General features: G+C 38.1%; 1 protein-coding gene across 1 annotated transcript in view; it reads right to left on the minus strand.

The window, feature by feature from the left end:
- Window positions 1-17,521, minus strand: part of ANAPC10 (anaphase promoting complex subunit 10) — a 112,517-nt gene that overhangs the window by 82,596 nt on the left and 12,400 nt on the right.

The following is a 17,521-nucleotide window of genomic DNA, read 5'->3' on the forward strand; positions in this document are numbered from 1 at the left end:
TAGTAATGTCCAAGGAGAGAAGACATGTATTTTAAAATATCCACAGAACATCCAGCTCTAGATGTCTTAATAGGCAATTAAAGATATGAAATTGAAAATCAGAAGAAAAGTCAGGGCTGCATAAATAGATCTGAGAATGATATACATGTAGATTGTAATAAAATTCACTGGAGCTTATGAGCGCAGGTAGTCTTTTTTTTCTATTTAGAATTCTATTTTCCAAATTACATGTAAAAACAAATTTTGACATCAGTTTTTTTTTTAAACTTTGTGTCCAACTTCTCTTCCTCCCTCCCCTCCCACCCCCCCCACCCCAAGAACTCAAGCAATTCAATATAAATTATACATGAGTAGTCATGGAAAACAACTCCACATTAGCTAGGCTGTGAGAGAAAACAGATAAAAACAAAACTTCAGATTAAGGAATTGTCAAAAAAAAAAAATGCGTTTCAATCTGTTTTCAGATACCATCAGTTCTTTCTCTGTAGACGGATTGCAAGTGTCATAAGTCCTTCAGAGTTATATTGGACCAATGCCTTGTTGAGAATAACCATGTGCTTCCCAACAGATCATCTTACACTATTGCCGTTATTTTGTATACAGTACATTTCACTCTGCTTCAGTTCATGTAGGTCTTTCCAGGTTTTTCTGATAGCATCCTGTTCATCATAACTTTTATATAGTACCTTAAACTTGACAAAGAATTTTCTCCACAATAGCTCAGCAGAGTAACTATCATACATTTTGCCATTATAGTCAATCATCATAACTATTTCCCTTGATCCTATTCCTTTCCCATGATATTTACTCTATTTTCTATCTTTTTTCACCCTATTCCTCCACAAAAGTGTGGGGTTTTTGGTTTTTTTTGGTTTTTTGGTGAGACAATTGGGGTTAAGTGACTTGCCCAGGGTCACACAGCTAGTAAGTGTCAAGTGTCTGAGGCCGGATTTGAACTCAGGAACTCCTGAATCCAGGACCGGTATTCTATCCACTGCACCACCTAGCTGCCCCCCAAAAGTATTTTACTTCTGACTACCCTCTCCCTTGCTCTGCCCTCCCTTCTTTCACCCTTCCCTCCTTATCCTCTTCCCCTCCTACTTTCCTGTAGGGTTAAATAGATTGTTCCTCCCAACTGGGTGTGTATGTTATTCCCTCCTTGATTCCACTCTGATGAGGTTATGGTCTTTGAGCTAATTCTGTGCTCTAAATTTTTCTTCCTCCCTCCCTCCTCAACCCTCCCTATGAAATCAAGCAATTCAATATAAGTCATATATGTGCAGTTATGCAGAACATCTTCACCTTCCTTGAATGTGTTTTGCTTTTTATTGCTCCCTCCCACAATCTGCCCTTCCCTCCTTCCCCTCTTCTCTCTCCCCCGCTCCCACTTTCTATTACGGCAAAAATATATTACTATACCCACTTGAGTTTGTATGTTATTCCCTCTTTGAGCTAATTCTGATGATAGTTAGATTTACTCACTCCCCCACTCCTTCCCCCTCTTCCCCTCCCCTCCTTAAGCTTTTTTCTTGTTTCCTTCATGTGAGCTACCTCTCTCCAGTCCACCTCTCCCCTTCCCCCTTCCCCAGTCTATTCCTCCTACCCTCAACCCTATTTAAAGATGTCATTCATGGGTTAGCTAGATGGCACAGTGGACAAGCACCAGCTCTGGACCCAGAGGTCCTGAGCCCAAATCTGCCCAAGACATAAGATACTCCATCCTGCTTGCCCCACAAAGAATGAGGATAAACAAAAAATAAATGTTTACAGATATCATCACTTCATATTTCAGTTCAGACCTGTGTCCTCTAAGTGTATTCCTTTCATGCTACCCTAATACTGATGTTAAAGGCTAAATTTCTAGCTAGTCTGTCTAAAATATCTAATGAGTGGTCACCAATAAATTATAAACTTTAGCAAGAGTTAGACTTTTAAGCATTTATTAAGGAGAATAAGAATTTGGTAAAGAGAGAGAAAGGCCTAGATTCCTATCTATTAAAGGGGACAGCACATTTCTAGCTCTGCTCTCCACCAGAGTCCAAAGGGAAGAGAGTGTGACTGAGCCGCCAGTCTCTTCCTTCTTCCTCCCACCAGCCCACGTCACTTCCTGATGCCAAAGAAAAGACTCCTGGTCTTGCCCTCAAAGACCTTCGCTTCCATGGGCGGAACTCTTCTACAGTAAGTCTCCAGCAGGTGGCATCATTCCAATCGTTACACTGAGAAAGTTCTTATGAGTTGGAAGTACTATCTTCCCATGTAGGAATGTAAACAGTTTAATCTTTTAATATCCTCATGATTCTTTTTCCTGTTTACCTTTTTATGCTTCTCTAGGGTCTTGTATTTGAAATCAAATTTTCTATCCAGTTCAGGTCTTTTCATCACAAATGCCTGAAAGTCCTCTTTTTCATTGAAGTGCCATTTTTTCCTCTGAAAGACTACATACTCAACTTTGTTGGGGTATGTGAATCTTGGCTGTAGTCCCAGTTCCTTCCCCCTCTGGAATATCATATTCCATGCCCTCCATTCCTTTAATGTAGATGCTGCTAGATCTTGTTTTATACTTATTAGAGCTCCACAGTATTTGAATTCCTTTTTTCTAGCTGCCTTATAATATTTTCTCCTTGGATCTGGGAGCTCTGGAATATGGCTATAATATTCCTGGAGGTTTTCCTTTGGGGATCTCTTTCAGGAGGTGATCGGTGGATTCTTTCCATTTCTATTTTACCTTATGCTTCTGGAATATCAGGGCAATTTCCCTGACAATCTCCTGGAAGAAGTTGCTAAACTTTTATTTTGGTCATGGTTTTCAGGTAGTCCAATGATTTTCAAATTATCTCTCCTGGATCTATTTTCCACATCAGCTGTTTTTCCAAAGAGATATTCATATTTCCTCTAATTTCTTTATATTCATTTGGATTTGCTTTACTGTGTCTTGGTTTCTCATAAGTCACTAGCTTCCATTTGTTCAATCCTAATTCTTAGGCTATTATTTTCTTCAGAGAGCTTTTGTATCTCCTTTTCCATTTGCTTTTCAAGCTCTTGACTTTTTTTCATGACTCTCCTGCATTGCTCTCATTTCTTTTCCATTCTTCCCTCCACCTCTAAATCTTCCTTCTATCTCTCCTACTTTCTCTTCAAAGTCCTTTTTGAGCACTTCCATGGCCTGAGACCAATTCATATTTTTCTTGGAAGCTTTGGATGTCTGGGCCCTGAGGTTGCTATCCTCTTCTGAGGGTGTACCTCGATCTTCCTTGTCACTGAAGAAACTTTCTATTATGTGCAACTTTCTTTGCTTGTTCATCTTGACTGTCTTTTACTTGACTTTTGTTTTGTTTTTTGTTTGTTTTTTGTTTTTTGTTTCTGCAGGGCAATGAGGGTTAAGTGACTTGCCCAGGGTCATACAACTAGGTGTCTGAGGCTGGATTTGAACTCAGGTCCTCCTGAATCCAGGACCGGTGCTTTATCCACTGTGCCACCTAGCTGGCCCTTTTACTTGACTTTTAACTCCCTCTTACAGGGGGAGCCTACTTCAAGTACACTGTCCCAAACTTCAGAAGGTCCCAGGTGTTTTGGTTTGAGGAAGAGTAGGTTTTTCTCTCACCTGGCCTATTCTCTGGTTTTAAGATAACTTCAAGCCGACTTGCTAATTAACCAGCCAGCAGAGTGCTGTGGGGCTTCTTAGCTCAGAAAAGCCTGTACCCCTCCCCCACCTGGGCCTCCGACCACTCACAATTTCTTCCTGGTTCCCCACTGGGGTCGGATAGCCGAATTCCTCCTTGGGTCCTGCAGACACCCCTGTATTCCCCCACCCCCACCCCAGCCAGTCATTCAGCCCTCTCACCCGACCATAACCTTAGTTCCAGAAGACGCTGGTGCTGCAGCTGATTTGGAGGCCTGGGGGTAAGTTCCTCTGGCACAGTGTGCCTGGGGTCTGTGTTGGGCCCCTTTAATCTGTCTTTGGCTGGAAAATAATCTCAGCCTGTCTTTTGTGGGTTATGCTGCTTCAGGGGTTCTTTTATTACTTTTTTGGGGATAATTGTGTCAAGAGCTCTGTGCATTTCATGTCTTTCCTCTGCCATCTTGGCTCCACCAGGTAGAGTTTTTATTTTGAACCTAATGATACATGATTTAAATACAAGAAACAGTTATATGTCCAAAGACAATACTTTGTGGGACGTTTTGGTCATTTCGAATTGCAGTGCTCACAATAAGCATTTGCAAAAAAGATGACCATTGAAAAGAAATACAGTTTAAATGTCAATATTTGCTGTAAAGGTGGTAGAGAAATTGTATAAAGGACTTGTTAAGATCTCCAAATTAAATCAACACATACTTTGGTACTCTTGTGACTCCCAAGGGAAGGGAGGCATAGGTAAAAGATGGCAAAAAAAAGTGGAAGATAATGGATCAAGAGTGAGGAATAACAAAGTCCAGAACTGTAAACTAAATAAGAGAATTGTGCCTATAGATCAATGATAGTTTCTTCAAGAACAAAATCAGAAAATGTTGGATAAAGTGAGTGGAGTAGCACAAACTATCTCTGGTCACTTCCTAGGTTTCCCAACCTCCCTAGGACACAGGGCCAGGCCCAAATCACCTCCTGAGCTCCCCAAATTATTCCCAGGACATCAGGCATGGTTTTGTCTTGATGATCTTCAAGAAAAGAATGGAAAGAACAGAGAAGAGAAGCAGGGAGGGAGTTTTGGGGAAATTTTTCTTATCAGAGCAGATATGTATAAAAACAAGTCAGAGGGGTGAGGAGGGAGCAGCTGACAACTAAGACTCACTCTCATCTGAAGTCATCAAAGAAAGGATAACACACACAAAGTTAGATACAGAAACACATTTCACTCAACAGAGAAATAGGGAAAGGGGAAAGGAAGAAGGAATTAGAGGAAGGACAGATTAAGTAGGAGATTAGTCCTAAGGCAGAACAACTCTAAAAATATACAAAACTATTTGTAGCTCTTTTTAAGGTGGCAAGAAGGGAATCTGAAGTGGTACCCATCAATGTGGGGGAATGGCTAAATTATGGCAAATAAATGAGACAGAATACTAATATGCTCTAAGAAATGATGAAGCAAATGGTTTCAGAGAAACGTGAAAAGACTTACATGAACTGATACAAAATGAAGTGAACAGAGCTAGAAGAATAATTTATACAATAATAAAATGTGGCAAAAGCAAGCCAACTTTGAAGGAATTAGGAATTCTGATCAGTGTAACCACTAACCACGACTCTACAAGGCTAATGATGAAACATACTGAATGAAGCACAAGTTTTTTTGGACATAGCCACTGTGGAAATCTGTTTTGCTTGATGACACACATATTTGTAAAAGGGTTTTGTTTTCTTGCATTCTCAATGAAGGGAGGACAAGAAGGTAGACTTTTATTGATTGAATTTTGTTTTTAATTATGCACAAGACATGCATGACAGCCTTCTGAGCAGAAACACACATTCACCTCCTAATTATGTCAGTCACTTCTTATCTCTAGATCTTAAAGCCAACACCTAAGAAGATCCTGTACCTTCTAGTCACCTGCCCTCATGAACAGAACTCACTGTTATTCATCTTGGACTCATTTCTCACAGGTTGACATACTGCCACACCTTCCTACTTTTCCCCCTTCTCTATGGTACTAAATAAATAAAAAGCAATAAAAACTATCTCTCACAGATTAAAACCCAGAGGCTTCTTTTTCTTAGTGGTCTGAGATATATATGGGAAAGTTAAAAGGGGGAGGTTTAATGTCATATATCCAATTTTGAATCTCACACATCCTAATCCCCTACTTTCATAGATAAATGAGAACTGAGCAAACTATTCCTCCTTTCAATTCCATTTTCCATGGCATTTTCCTGACTCACTGTCCTGCCCATAGTGATGCCCCTTCTATTAACGCTCAACAGCATTTCATTCTATGTACTACATAATTTTAGCAAGATTATAGACTATATCATACTACTTCAGTGTTACTTCTTGTATCTGAATCTTTTTTTTCCCATGTGTAAACTCCATAAGGGCAGGGGCCACATGATATATTTCTATATTCTTCAAAGTATACAATAGTCATGATCATGAAGGTAGACAATAAAAACTTACAGATTGATATTACTGTAATTGACCAGCAATCTCTGTTAACAATAATTTTTAAACAGTAGTCAATATTTTACATATGGCTTTGAATTTTGCAAACCACTTTTAAATATATTGTCACTATAATCCTAATAACATTCTTGTGAGGTAAGCACTACTATCTTCATGTTCAGATGAAGAAAGTGAGACTCTAAAAGGTGTTTTTTTCCCTTCTATTTTTATTCATTTAATTATTTTTCCAATCCCATGTAAGATTTTTTGAGTTCACATATTTTCCCTACCCCCCTTTCCTTCCCCCTCCTGAGGACAGCACGCAATCTGATATAGGTTATAGATTACAATCATGTTAAACATATTTCCACATTAGTCACGTTGTAAGAAAAGAATCAGAAAGGAAAAAAAAAGTAAGAAAGAATAGGCAAGAACCAATAACAAAAAACGTAACAACAAAAGTGAAAATAGTATGCTTCAATCTGCATTCAGAATCCATAGTTCTTTTTCTGAATGAGGGCAGCATCCTTCCATCATAAATCTTTTAGCATTGTCTTGGATCATTGCATGCTGAGAAGAGTTAAGTTTATCATAGTCAATATCAACACAATGATGTTGATACTGTGCACAATGTTCTTTTGGTTCTGCTCATTTCACACAGCATCAATTTCTGAAATCCATCTGTTTATCATTTCTTACTCTTAAAGAACAACAGTATTCCATTACATTCATATACTACAAGTTGTTGTTAGCCATTCCCCATTCATAGGCATCCCTCAATTTCCAATTATTTGCTACTACAGAAAGAGCAGCTATAAATATTTTGTACATGCAGTTCTTTTTCCCTTTTTTATGATCTCTTTGGGATACAGACCTAGTAGTGGTATTGCTGGATCAAGGGTTATGCAAAATTTTATAGCCTTTTGGCATGGTTACAATTGCTCTCCAGAATGGTTGGATCAGTTCCACAGCTCCACCAGCAGTGCATCAGTGTTACAATTTTCCTACATCTTCTCCAACATTTATCATTTCCCTTTTTTGTCATATTAGCCAATTGGATAGGTGGGAGGTGGTACATCAGAGTAGTTTTAATTTGCATTTCTCTAATCAGTAGTGATTAAGAACAGTTTTTCATATGGCTGTAGATAGCTTTCATTTTGCCATCTGAAAACTGCCTGTTCCTATCCTTTGACCATTTCTCAACTGGGGAATAACTTGTATTCTTATATTACTTGATGTGGTTCTATATATGAAGCCTTTATCAGAAACACTGGCTATAGAAAAAAAGGGGGTGGGGGAGAAAGACTGGCTGTAAAGATTGTTTTTGATTTTTCTGCTTTCCTTTCATCTTGTTTGCATTGGTTTTATTTATGCAAAAAACTTTTAATGTAGTCATAACAATCCATGCTGCATTTTATAATGTTCTCTATCGGCCCCCACCCCTTTTGTTCTTTCCCCTTTCAACGTCCTAGTTTTGCCTCATTTCTATCATCCCCACACCTCCTTTTTGTCCTTTCCCCTTTCCCCTCCTAGTTTTACCTTCCCTTCTATCAGTACCCCAGCCTTTTCTTTCTCCTTTCACGTCCTTATACCATAAAATAAAATTCTATATCCAACAGAGTGTGTATGTTATTCCCTCTTTGAGCCCAATCATGAAAGAGGTAAGGTCAAATAATGCTTACCCCTTCCTTCTTTTCCCTCTGTCTTTTGTGCCTCTTTGTGCAACGTGATTTACACCCCATTTTGCCTCTCTTTCCTTTTCTCCCAGTATAATCCTTTTTTGTTACCCTTAAGATTTTTTAAAATATTGTCATATCAGAATGAACTTACACCCACACCTTCTGTCTGTGTGTACTCCTCCTATCTGCCTTAATAAAGATACAGTTCTCAAGAGTTACAAGTATCTTCTTCCCATGTATGGATGCAAACATTTTAACCTTATTGAGTAATATGTTTTTAATCTGTTCATGTGTCTCTTGAGTCTTGTATTTGTAGATTGAATTTTTCTGTTCAGTTCTGGGCTTTTCATTAAGAAAGTTTTAAAGTCCCTATTTCATTGAATGCCCATCTTTTCTCCTGAAGAGTATGATGGGGCAGCTAGGTGGCACAGTGGATAGAGCACTGGCCCTGGATTCAGGAGGACCTGAGTTCAAATCTGGCCTCAGACACTTGACACTTACTAGCTGTGTGACCCTGGGCAAGTCAATTAACCCCAATTGCCTCACCAAAAAAAAAAAAAAAAAAAGAAGTATGCTTAATTTTGCTGGGTAGTACACCCTTGGTTGTGATTCCAGTTCCTTTGCCCTCTGGGATATCATATTCCAAGTCCTCCATCCTTTAATGTTGAAGCTGCCAGGTCCTGTGTAATTCTGATTGTTGATTTCTTGATACTTAAATTGTTCTTTCTGGCTGTTTGCAGTATTTTCTCCTTATTTGATAGTTCTGCAATTTAGCTAAGCTATTCTTTGGAGTTTTCCTTTTGGGTTCTCTTCAGGAGGTGATCTGTGGATTCTTTTAATGACTAATTTTTCCTCTGTTTAAGTCATTGGGGGCAATTCCTCTTTGATAATGTCCTGAATATGCCGTCTAGTCTCTTTTTTTGACCATGGTCCTGCTGATAGTCCAATTAGTCTTATATTGTCCCTCCTGGATCTATTTTCCAGGTCTACTGTTTTTCTGAAGAGGAATTTTACAATTTTCATATATATAAATTGCGGGGGGGGGGGGGGGCCAATGAGGGTTAAACGACTTGCCCAGGGTCACACAGCTAGTGTCAAGTGTCTGAGGCCAGATTTGAACTCAGGTCCTCCTGAATCCAGGAACAGTGCTTTATCCACTGGGCCACCTAGCTGCCCCCTACTTTTATATTCTTTATATTCTGCTTTACTTCTTCCTGTTGTCTCATTGGGTCATTAGCTTCCATCTCTCAGTTCTGCTTCTCAGGGTATTATTCTCCTTTTCCAATTGTATTATTAAGGCATTATTTTTTTTTCTAAGCTATTGATTTTCTCTTGTATAACTCTCATTTCTTTTCCCAATTTTTCTTCTGCCTCTCTTATTTGGTTTATAAATTCTTTTTGAGCTCTTCCAGGAGGGCTTTTTGGCCTCGAGACCAAGTCTTCTTCCCCTTTTAGGCTTCACATGTAGTTGTTTTATCATTTTTGTCTTCCTCTGAGTTTATGTTTTGATCCTCCCTATCACCATTGTAACTGTCAATGGTGAGTCTTCTTTTTTGTTTCTTATTCATATTTTTATTTTTATTTTAGCCTCTTATGAGCCTTTTAAAGTTGAGTTCTGCTCCTGGGATACAGCATGGACTGTCTAGAGCTTCTTTTGCTGGGTGCTGGCAGGCCAAGTCACCAGCTCTCTGCTCTGAGGCATCAGCAGCTTGTGACTTCTCACTGCACTAGAGTGGCCCAGCTTAGGGCTTGTTGGGCAGCCAATACCCCAGCTTGCAGATTGCCTTCTTCATTGGGTTGGAGGCCTCACAACTGGTCTACTGTGCCACTAGCTTGCTGGGCTAGGACCGTGGGTCCTTAGCTGCTGATCTGTGGTGTGACTAAGAGCCTTTTTCTGGCTGGCCCAGACACCCTCTGTGCTGAGCTGTGCTCCCCTTTTACCCAGATGAAACAGACCTGTCCTAAAGATCTTCTAGGTTATCTTAAGTCGGAAAATTGTTTTGCTCTGGTTTAGGGTTTTTTGTTGTTTTTTTTCAGGCTTTGCAGCTTGAGAATCTATTGAGAGGCTTAATTTAATGTTTCTGAGGGAAATTTGGGAGAGCTCAAGCAACTTCCTGGTTTCACTTCTCCATTTTGGCTCTGCCTCTGGAACTGTATTTCTTCTGAGACTCTAAAAGGTTAAGGGACTTACCCACAGTCACACAGCTGGTGCAAGAGTTGGTATCTAAACTGGAATCTTCCTGACACTTCGTTCAACGCTCTTTTCTTTGACAACATGCCTCATTTATGCAGGGATGCCCTATACATTCTTATAATAAAATTTGATTCAATTAATAGAAGTGAAAGGGGATAAAAGAATGCAAAAAAATTCTCTAAGTGGCCAAAATAGATGCCATTAAATTCATGTATATTTTTCTTGGCAAAGATCCTCAAATCTTCATTTACTCTCATTTTAAATATCATTTAAATGCTAAGCTGGCTGATTTCCCAATCCACATATGAAGCAAATTCTAATTAGAAGTTTGAGGAACAGATATGTTGACAGCAGTAAGAAGTGACAAGTCTGACAGTGAAGGAGCTAAAGGTAAAACTATGGAATTGCAGACAATGTCAGACTTTTATATTGTTGGGTAATTTAACAAAGCTTCCCCTCCCCCCTCCTTTTTATTCTTTGTTATAAGGGAAAGCTGTGCAGAGAGGAGAGAGAAGGTTACAATGAGGAAATTAGAGTCAGGTAAAAACAAAACATATCAATAAAAATTATGTTTAAAAAGAAATCTATAAAAAGTAGGTGGGACAGCTAGATGGCGCAGTGGATAGAGCACCGGCCCTGGAGTCAGGAGTACCTGAGTTCAAATCCAGCCTCAGACACTTCACACTTACTAGCTGTGTGACCCTGGACAAGTCATTTAACCCCAATTGCCTCACTAAAAAAAAAAAAAAAAGGAGGTAAAATTTTAAAAGCACAGCAATCTGGGACAATTTACTGTAGAGGGGAATAGACCTACCTAAACACCTCAAGAAACCTATCACTATATCAAAGTACTAAGCAATAATGAAAATTTCTGGATTGTGAAAAAAAAATGTCCCACATATTTTTTTCTTTAAAAAACAGTATGATTGGGAGCAGCTAGGTGGCACAGTAGATAAGCACTGGCCCTGGATTCAGGAGAACCTGAGTTCAAATCTGGCCTCAGACACTTGACACTTACTAGCTGTGGGACCTTGGGCAAATCACTTAAGCCTCATTGCCCTGCCCCCCCAAAAAAGATAAAAAATAGTATGATTATATTTTTTAAAGTATTGCTGTCATTCACCAATGACTGCTCCCAACCCCCAAACAGAACCCTTTCCCAAACAAAGAAATACAATTAAGTCAAATAAATCAACATATTGCCTTGTTTGGTAATATTCTACAATAGTTTACTACCTCTCTACTGAGGAATAAAACATGTTTCATCATCAGTTTTAAGTCATGACTGTGCCATATACTGTTTAAGAAGGCAAGAAAATAAATAATGCATTTTAGAAAAGCTTAAATAAAAAAAATTATTTTGGTCCTTAAAGGAATAAGCTGCAATTATCTAGAAAATTCCCTTATATGGAACACCTCACTTCTCAACAATACCTATACACATGTAACTTACTGACTGCTTCATAGCCAATCTCATCTATGTGTAATTATATATATTTAAAGTAATTACATGTATATGTACATTATATGTGTATATATAAATATATATGCAAATAAAAAAATTAGAAGTTTACATAACATACTGAGGGGTAATCCTGAATCTAATTTTCTCTCTAAGTTTACAGAAGACACAAGTCATAAATCAAAATCAATTTGTCTCCTTAGGTATGAAATGATCTTCTTGCTATGAAACTTGAAAAGATGGATAAACTTCAGGGAATAAACAGAGAAATATACTTTTCCTCATGTCCAGAACAGAATTTAGATAGAGCAACATAGGGGAAAATACTACCCTATTATTAAGAACTAACAATTGCCAAAATGAGAACATAAATTATTTCACTTAAGCTTTTCAATGACAGACATGTTAAAAATAAATGGGGGAGGTGGGGCGACTAGATAGCACAGTGGATAAAGCACCGGCCCTGGATTCAGGAGAGTACCTGAGTTCAAATCCGGCCTCAGACACTTGACACTCACTAGCTGTGTGACCCTGGGCAAGTCACTTAACCCCCATTGCCCCACCCAAAAAAAAAAAATTTTAAATAAATAAATCTGGGGGCAGCTAGGTGACACAGTGGATAGAGCACTGGCCTTGGACTCAGGAGGACCTGAGTTCAAATCTGGCTTCAGACACTTAACACAGTCACTTAACCCCAATTGCCTCACCCAAAAAAACCCCCAAAAAACCCTATTTTGAACCTCCCCCAGTCAATGAGCAAACTCAAGGAAAAGAAAAGGCCAAAAGTATTTTATTTAGCACACTAAGGCAGCAAGCAGTAGGACTCCTACTTTATAGACAGGAGTACACAACTTCCAAATAAGGGCAAAAGTATATGTTGATTGATATGGGTATCAAGAGGGAGATGAGGGTTTTTTGCCCCGTCAGCTCTTCTCTATGTCTAAGTGCACATTCACAAGATTATTTCCTAACCTGCATCTCCTGCAGGCTGATTGTGCACTACACAAAGTCTAAGCAAGATTTAAACGTAGAGTCACTTAGACTGACAGTATAAGTGGCTGACTTTGTACAGACAAATGTTTTGTATTTATTTTTCTACGTACATGCTATTTACTGTCAATAGAATACAAGTTTCATTAGGGCAGGTACAGATTCTTTCGTAAGCTTTTGTCCCCGAACAATTCTATCACACTGCCTGGGAAAGAAAATAATGTCATCTGTTGGGGCCCCACCAAGTAAATGTGGCTAGTGTTTTTTCTTCCTAAAATCCAAGGAAAAGGACCTCCAGACCTAACTAGCCCAGAGGACTAAGACTCAACCCCCTCACTCAGTACCCCGGTCACCTAAAAAAATAAAAGAGCCTGGTCCCAAAAGAAGTCAGAGCTTTTCAAACTTGGCAGATGGCTCCCAGTCACAGAGGTCATAAGAAACTACCTCGTGGAACAGATTGCAAGGAGATGATGAAGGCCAAGTTGAGTGCTGAATCCTTATTGAGTAGTCTTTCTATGCAATGGCTAAGGAAACCTCCTTTTATTAATTGTTAAATGTTCCACAAGTGTTTCATTTCATGCCAATCTTAAAAACTGGAATGTAGCTATAAACCAACAGACTGGCCTTGGTCAGCTCTGGTTTATAATGTTGGCACAGAGTAAACATTTGATAAATGGTTATCAAATGAATGACAAAAATATAAAGTTCTTCATATATGCATCAAGCGCAATTTTTTTTTTACTACTTTATTACATAAATTCCTGTTATCATTAAATAGCCTGACCACGTGGAGAATGAAAAGGCATATATATGCATAAAAGAAAAAAATGGCATACATATACTAAGTGTAAGGAAACACTTTTTATGTTTCTACTTAATAGTCCTGTCAAATGCTGTCTAAATATTTCATAAGTTGTTTTGAAATTATATAATATATATAATATAATATATAGTTTAAAAGTAAACAATGGTAGGTGATGGACTCATAATTCCATACTCAATCCCCATTTTCTGTCTTTCTTGGATTTGAAAATATCCATGTTGATTAATGATGCTGTAGTTCACATAAAAAAATTCCCATACAGGATAGAAGCTTCTCAATCAGAAGCAGTGGGCCACAGGCCTGGCCATAAACAGTTCTAGAGAACATACAGCTTCACCAAGCTAATGCAGAATAAGTGATTTTGTCCTTTGCAAACAGAAATGAAAGACTCAGACTTGAGTAGATAACACAAAGAAAGCCTATTTGGTCAAAGGGCACCATATAGTTTTCACACAAGATGTTGTTACCTCACTGTTTACCTGAGGTTTTTTCTCTTTCACTAAACCACAAAACAGATGAGAAAAAGTATAGGAAGATAATCAGATAGTTAAAGAAAGATCTTTTCAGCTATATTTAAAGTGGGATAAAACAACCCTTATAAGATGACAATTAAACTTTAAATTTGATTTTTAAAATTTGACAATTTTTAAAAATCCACAAAAGTAAAAGAACCATGAATAAGTCTCAGAAGGTTCAGGTACATCTCAAGTTTAGACATTTAAGATGAGGTAGACCTCCTTAATGATGGAGGAAAATTAGCATTAGAGTAGAAAAATGCCCAGCTATTATCTGGGAGTCTATATTCCTTTAAACCAATCAACTAGTCTAAGTTCTAGTAAACATTTATTTTTTTTTAAGTGAGGCAATTGGGGTAAGTGTATGAGGCCGGATTTGAACTCAGGTACTCCTGACTCCAGGGCCGGTGCTCTATCCACTACGCCACCTAGCTGCCCCTTATTAAACATTTTTGTGTGAGAGGAACTGTGCTAAAGCTGGGGATGAGAAATCAATAAGATCCACACAGGATAAATTTGGGATAATGTCAGAGGGAAGACACTAATATTAAGGAGACTAGAAAAGGCTCTCTGTAGAAAGTATAACTATAGCTGAAACCTGAAGAAAGCCCAAGAACTCAGGAGGCAGAGATGAAGAATTTCAGGCATAGGTGACAGCCAGTTAAATCACCAAGTGTTAGGAGATTGGAGTATTACATGAGAAGAGTAACAGTAATAAGGATGTTAAGAAGAGAGAAAAAGGTTTGGGGGGAAAGATAAGTTCAATTTGGGACATGTTAAGATGTCTATAAGACATCAAATTTGAAATGTTCAATAGTCAGCTGGGAGTGAGAGAGGTTAAGGTTAAATATATTTGAGTATTATCTACAGAGAGAAGAAAAATGAATCCATGAGATCTGATAAGATTCATCAAATGAAATATCATAGAGGAAAAAGAGCCTTGGGGCACGCTCAAAGTTAGCAGGAGTGACCTGGACAAAGATTTAGCAAGAAGACTAAGGAAGAGCACATCCCTCTGCTGTAGCAGCTGCCAGCTATATTCCTGTAGCATACTGCTTGGCCCAGTAATGATTCTTTTTGGTTAAGCAACATGTCATTATTCTATTGCCTGTCTTTGATCCACACTCACAGTTTCCATCTGTTACAACCACAATTGCCTCCATCACTGCAATCTTGTTCCTCTTCTTCAAGAAAGTGTTACAGCTCTTAAAACAAGATAGTAAGAGACATTATGCCTCTAGGCTAGGTTATATTCTGAGCTGTGTGGAAAGACATATGAACTATGATATGAACTAAAGTAAGCAGATCCAAGAAACAACATACACAATGACTATAACAATGGAAAGCACAACCACAAGACACTAAAAGTTAATGTTCCAAATTCTAAAGAACAAGCTTAACCCCAAAGAAGAGACCTCAGAATGCATCTTCCCCAACTCCTTTGCAGAGGTGAGAGGTGTATATTTGTGGAACATTGCCTATACTGTTGAATTTTTTTAATATACTGATCACTTTGATGACTTTTAAAATTTTTTCTTTTTCTTTAAAAATTCTATATTATAAGGGATAGTTCTCTATGAAAGGACAAATAGCAATTTAGGCAATATAAAACAGAACATATGAATCAAATTTTATTTAAAAAAAGAAAGAGAGAAGAAAGAAGGAAACCAGTGCTTGAACTAACTGTCTTAAACAAAGAAGAGTTCTATGAGGCGATGAATAAGGAATGAATACCTTGCATTGGGTGGGGATAGGGACAGAAATAGAATAACCACTCACAGTCTTTTGAAAACTTAATATATTTTAAAAAGCATCAGTAAATATAAAGAGCAAGCTTATCTAAGTCTCTAAGTTACCCATTGTCCATTAGAAACCTGTTTAGACTATGAGACACACCAAGATACCACCAAACAACTAACAGCAGTTTATCTAAACCACAGCTTAAGACTTTGGGGTTAACACAGAATCTCAGAATTGGAAGGAACATTAAAAAAGGAAATCTACTCCAGTCTAGAACTATGCAGGAATCCCCTCCCTACAACCTCATAAACAAGTGGTCATCCCATCTGACTTAGGTAGTAAACCTCCAGTTAATTAGAGGCAAATGCCCTCTCTAAGACTCTCCATTCTATTGTTGGCTAACTCTAATATCAAAAACAAATTGGAAAAAGATAAAGGAGGGAAAAAAAAATCTAAGATTCATTGGATTATCTAAAAGCCACAACCAAAAAAGGAATCTGGATACCAGATTCCAAGAAATCATGAATAAAAACTAGCCACATCTATTAGAACCAAAAGGCAAAGTACAAACAAAAAGAAATCCCTGATTACCTCTTGAAACTAAAAAATGAAAATTCTTGGGAACATTATAACCAAAATCCTGAGCTGGGGGGGGGGGGGGGGGGTGGGGGGGGGTGGGGCAGGGGCCATGTCGCGGCACGGATCAAATACTGAAGAATCACACTTGATTTGGCAGGTGACATTATAAAATTGCGAAGAGATTGAAATTTAATATTCCAAGTCAAATCAAAAAGAATTTATTAAAACATACTGTGTCAGATCCTGTGTTAAGCATTGGTAATCCAAATACATGCAGTTAGAAAGTCCCTGCCCTCAACAAACGTACATCTAACAAAGGAAAACAATACATAAAAGGGAGCTGAAAAGTGTACAGAGATGGGCAGGAAATGATCGTGGCTAGTTTAGGCACGTCCTCAAAATGGAAGTTCCAAGAAGAACTCACCAGTGGCCAAAGAAATTACAGGGATGGAAGGATTTTCCAGGCTGAGGCTGATATGTAACTTTGTTCTCCATACTTGGTAAAGAATGTCTATGATTATCATGAAGCCACTGTCCTATAATAGTTATACAGGATAACTGTTAATGTCAAATTTAACTAAACTGAGAGAAGCTCCTTTGTCTATGTTACCTATTGTTATCTCCTAGCCAAGCCTCTGAGTGCCTCTTAATCCAAAAAGTAAAAGATGGAGTCTTATAACCACGAATAACATACATAGCAAAACTGAGTATAATCTTGCAGGAGAAAAAAAAAATGGCCCTTCAGTGAAAGAAGTTTTCCATGTACTCCTCATGAAAAAAACAGAGCTAAAGCAGAAACGTCTGAAAGATAAATGCAGGATTCAAGAGAAATATAAAAAGGCAAATACCATTAAGCAAAGGAAGGGATCATACAGGAATGAAGTGTGTATATTCCAATGAGGTAAAGACAAGTATTCTTCCAGAATCCTATTGTCATCTGGGACAATGGAAAGTACTAAATAAGACTGAAGGCCTAGGAGTGATTCTTATTATGTCTAATGATCTTAAAAGGGGGGGTAGGGGGAGAAAATGAATACAAGAGGGAAAAAAACTGGGAAGAAGGTAGAAAATTACTATATTATATAATCACAGTACCCCCTCCCCCCAGACAAACACTATACAAACATGGAGAAAGGGATAAGGAGTACAAGTATATCTTGATCCTCACTTTCATTGACCAGGTCAAAGGAGGATAGAAAACAAACACACACACACACACACAATTTGGAAATACATCCAACTCAACAGAAAAATAGGAGGAAAATGGAATACATATTTCTCAGTAGTACATGGCATTTTTACTAAAAATGAGATTATTAAGTCATAAAACCTCAAAAATAAATTCAGAAAAATAGAAATATTAAGCACATCCTTTGACTGACTACAATGAAATAGAAATCATTCCATGAAAAGGCCATAAAGGAAGGATTAAAAATGAATGATCAAA

The sequence above is a fragment of the Dromiciops gliroides genome, chromosome 6, assembly GCF_019393635.1.
Source record: "Dromiciops gliroides isolate mDroGli1 chromosome 6, mDroGli1.pri, whole genome shotgun sequence".
In the NCBI taxonomy this organism is placed as follows: domain Eukaryota; kingdom Metazoa; phylum Chordata; class Mammalia; order Microbiotheria; family Microbiotheriidae; genus Dromiciops; species Dromiciops gliroides.